This window comes from Egretta garzetta, unplaced genomic scaffold (genome assembly GCF_000687185.1).
Source record: "Egretta garzetta isolate BGI_Z169 unplaced genomic scaffold, ASM68718v1 scaffold188, whole genome shotgun sequence".
In the NCBI taxonomy this organism is placed as follows: domain Eukaryota; kingdom Metazoa; phylum Chordata; class Aves; order Pelecaniformes; family Ardeidae; genus Egretta; species Egretta garzetta.
In genome coordinates, this window is record NW_009260622.1 from 5,972,234 (window position 1) to 5,976,777 (window position 4,544).

The 4,544-nt window shown below is 56.0% G+C and overlaps 1 protein-coding gene across 1 annotated transcript in view; it reads left to right on the forward strand.

The window, feature by feature from the left end:
• MANBAL (mannosidase beta like) overlaps positions 1 to 2,422 on the forward strand; it is a 14,400-nt gene extending 11,978 nt beyond the window's left edge. Inside the window, exon 4 of the transcript XR_004842826.1 lies at positions 2,411 to 2,422. The gene's annotated coding sequence lies outside the window, so the exon portion shown is untranslated. The remainder of the gene's footprint in view (positions 1 to 2,410) is intronic.
• The last annotated feature ends 2,122 nt before the right edge of the window (positions 2,423 to 4,544 follow it).

Consider the following 4,544-nt stretch of genomic DNA (forward strand, 5'->3'; position numbering starts at 1 on the left):
CGCCGCCCCCTCTCCCCGGGGACCCGGCTCCAGACGCTTCCTGCTGCTCTTTGTGCCCCGGCTCCGCCAGCGCGGGCAGAAGCTGTGCTGGAGCCGTGCTGCTGGTGTGGGGCATGGGGGGTCACGTCCCCCCTGCTCCCCGAGGGCAGCTCCTGCACATTGGCGCGTGCCGGGTGGGCCCACGCTGTAGCCACACGGCTGGACCGTGATGCTGGGGTCTGCGGGGGAGAGGGTCCTCGTGGCTGTGGTCCCTGCGCAGCGGCTACTTGTGATGCTGCAGCAGCTCCCTTGGGTGGCCGAAGCAGACATCCCCAAGCGTCAGGCCTCTGCGGTGAAGGGAATCGCAGGGGCAGCAGTTTTGAGAGAAGGGGAGAAGCTGCAACCATTTCTGCTCCCTACCTCCCCCGCTGTTTAGCTCAGCTGAGCATGGATCCAAACGTCATACGGTTTAAATTTTTTAGATTCAGACTTTGGCCTCCTTAGCCCATCCCTCGCTCCAAGGACCAAGACTGGATGATTAAGGGGAAACACCCTTGTGTCTGCTCCGGCTCCGCTTGGTGCAGGCTGCGGCCAACTACCCAGCCATCCCTCTGCTGCTCTGTTGGCAAAGCAAGCCAGAACGAGGGCTATAAAGCGCATCTGGATGAGTTTCCACGGGCTTCTCTGAACCACTCTTTTCTAGTGATACTAAGACTGGCCTAAAAGCAGAATTCCCACCGCTGGGAAATGCTAACAAGTTGTGTGCGGCTTTTCTGCTGAGCTGAGGCAAGATGCAGAAAGTGTTGGATTTTTGCCCAAATGAGCTGTTCCAAGATACCTAATTCAGATTATATCGAAATGTCCTGTTTTACCAGTCAGAAACCTGACAGGAAATGTCGTGCCTGTATTGAACACGCAGATCATTTCCCCCCACAGCATTGAACTGGGTGCCTCCTTATCAAACATTTGCAGGTCACCAAGTCAGTGGTTTCCCCCCCGCGGTCCTTTTCCCCCCGGGAGTTTTGCAGTGACACTTCCTGGCTGGGGCCGCCTCGGTGCGGGGTTAAGGGCTCCTTTTGCGTGGCAGATTGTCACTGCACCGAGGGGCACGAGGGGTCCTGAGCCGTCCTCAGCCCTCCTGGTGACTTCTTCTCAGTCACCCCTTTTTATACTACAACCTGCGGGAAGCAGGTGTTTGCCGCTTGGCTCCTGTAGCCCTGATGCTCAGTGTGGGAGAGAATGGCCAGAATTAGTATTTCCAGCATGAAATATCGCCAAATGGCTCGTACTGCAGGAGTTATTCTGGTCAATCCCCCCTAGTAAATCAGCTCCTGAGCTCATAATTGTGGCTGCCCTAACGAGGCTGGTGGTGCCAATCGTTTGCCAGCCCACACTCACCGTTTGCAGGGCTGTAAAGACCAACGATCGCAAGATCTCAGGGTGAGAGCCGTGGCTGCTTCTGTATCTTGTCCAGCATCTCAAACACAACCATTACATTATTAATAGTAATAATTTGTGCAAATATATTTGGAATTTGCAGTGACCAAAATGCAGCTAGCCTCAGGAACCGAATCCATCAGGCAAAACTTATTCACGCTTGCCAAGAGCATGCTTAAAAATAAATCTGGCTGGAGATGAATAGATGTTTTATTGCAAATCTACAGCTACGCTGGAGAGGTCAGGACTCAGATTGATTCCTGGACCCAAAAAGCACCCTCTTACCCACAGGAAGATTTCAGGAGCCCCGGGGAGCAGCTTGATCTGCTCACCTGGGGGGGAAGGAGCCACATGCTTACTCACAGGCGCAACAGCACTTTGCCCATAGGAGCTCTCAGTCTTCTTTTTCCTGATCAAACTTGCATAAAGGTCAGCAAAAAAGCACAGAAAGACCTGAGCACATCTTGATGTGGTGTTAGAATATCATTTCAAGCTGTGCTGTCATAACTGACCCAGCAGAAATATTCAGTGCTGCTTTTTTTTTAATTTGAAAGTACCTGGTTTTCAGTTTCTGTAACCCTCTTCCTCCCCCCCGGGGTGGGTTTTATCGGTGCTATTTAAAAGTGAAGAGAAAGAATCACCTCAAGAAATACGTTTCAGGGAAGAAACTGAAATCCCTAGTTAGGTAAGAAAAATAATTGTGGCTTAGACAATTTAAGGTAAATACTTGGAGTGGGGCAGGCGGGAAAGGACGGCGGGTGGCTGGGGTGTCCATCATGCACAGGACCTCATGGCTGAGCCTGGGACGCCTTGAGGTGTGCCGGGTTGCTTAAACTTAAATGGTCTTCAATCGCATTATCGCCAGCACTGCATGTTTAATGTCAGAGTCCTGCAAGGGCACATTCCTGAATCGAAGCCCAAAAGATAAGAGGCTGGGTTTAGAGACTATCTATTTGCCATTTTGAATTTGCACATTGGCAGCCTCTTTGAAGAGATTGTGTCGTGGACTTGGTCCGGCGTGTGAAAAGGCCCAGTGCCTCCAGCAGCAGGCCAGCACCGCCCGATGAAAACTACGATTGCAGGACAGCCTGTAGAAAAGGCGTTGATTGCAAAAGAGGAAAACAAAATTCAAATATTTATAAGTCCTAATTGCATCTTAGATTTGGGTCTGGATCCAGCAGAGGCTGAGTCATCCTAACCAGCTCACCCGGGGCTGGGGCCGGGTGTCCGCTCCCCTGGGGTGCTCTCCCCTCCAGCAGCAGCACCTCACGCCTGCTGCGGGACTGCGGGGCGGGTGCTCCTAGGATCAGGAGGGAGAGGGGAACGTCGCCATTTCCCTGAGCAGGCACAGTGGGGAGAAGGCATGGGGGACCCCGGCCATCGATGCGCCCCCCTCTTTGCCCCACGGTATGACCTAAGGACTGACATATGAGCGAGCAGAGCCGCACCCCAGGGCTGCCCCACGCCACATGGTTAATTCCCTAATCCCATGTCGGACATTAGGTCAAGGAATCCCTCCCTACACATCCCCGTACCAGCCAGGTAGTGGAGGAGGCGGCTATGAATTAACACCCCAAAAAAGCCTCCACACAAACCGGGCTGCGGTTTGATGCTGCGGCAAGGAGCAAGCAGGGCTGTGACCCCCAAGCCAGCTGCCCTCCATCACCAGCCGCCCCACGGGTGTGTGGGGAGCCTGGCCGCCCTCTCCCAGCCCTGGGACGGAGAGGAGAGGCAGGAGGGAAAGCGTTGGGGCCCTGCCTGGCTGTCCGGACCTTATCAGTGGGCAGCTCCTCCCAGGGAAGGGCCCCTGGCGATGTGCTGGCTGGGGGTGATGGAGCCGTGTGTGCGTGACTCCTTGTTCCTGGTGACTCATGGATTCGCTGGCTTTCGCCAGTGTCATGGGAAATATTTTTTTAATAACTCAAAAGAACAAGGCAAGGGGAGGAGGGGAGGGGGGAGGTGGTGGGAAACAGAAAGAAAAACTCCGCCAGATAGTTCTCTGAAACTTGTTAACTTCTCAAATTGTTTCTGAAGTGTCAGGTCTTGCTCAGACTGATGGGGTTTTCAGAAATCCCCGCTGAGTGGCTGCAGGGCTTGGTCGGAGGGGTGGGCAGGGGATGAGGGAGGCTGTGCTGGCTGTGGAAATACAGCCCACGGGTCACTGGAGCTGGATGGTGGCCGAGCGTGCCTCATAAACCAGCTGAACGGGAGTTTAAGGAGCGGACTGCTTCACCCCATTTCTTCCTGGAGGATAAAGTGACAGGGAACACTTCAGAGGATCGCTTATGGGGGAGGTGGGAGGGCTGCCAGGGCCGCTGAGCTGGTCAGGCAGCCCCAACGGGCTCGGTGCAGGCATTGGGGTGCTCGGCCGAGCCCTGAGCCTGTGGGTGCCCCAGCACTGCTCTGCGCCAGGGGAAAGCTGGGTGCCTGCCACATCCTCTCAGTGCTGGAAGGAGAAGGTGCTGAGAAGCGAGGGGAGGGATGGCTGGAACTGTCCCCAGGTGCCCCTCTGCTCAAGTGGGACGTGGGGTGATGCTGCCAGCTGGGGACTGGGAACCCCAGGAACACACACAGCTCCCGTCTGCCTTGCTTTGGGGGCTGGCATGGACTGCAGGGGTGACCTGGGGGTACGTTAATCCCCCCAGATGTTTGTCACAGCACAGGTGAGCGAGGACACAGCAAAGACGGCGCAGATGCCCCAGTGTGCACAGCCACTGCTGCCCACCAGCACGGCCACCAAAGGGGCTCACAGCTTCCCCGGGGCTCCCCAGGGAGACCCAGGACGTCGTTTATCTTTCCCTGCGTTTTTTTCCTCCACACTTCAGTTTTGCCTCCTTCCAGCTTCAGAGTTGGGGGGGGGAACGTGGACTGCAGCCCCCCGGGATGGCGAGGGGTCCCTCCCAGGGATGAGGATGCACAGATTCAAGTGCAGGGTCTGACAGAACGGCGTCTCTCCCTGCTACTCGCCGTGTGTTAGAACCGTTTAATAAAGCAAACCCCAGACCAGCCGGGGTTTAACCTCCTGAAAACCCACTTCTCCCTCCCGTTACCAGCTCCGGCTTCCCGCTGAGCGCAGCGACGCAGCCCGGCGGGGTCGGGAGCGCGGGGCTCGGCGGGGAGAGCCCCAC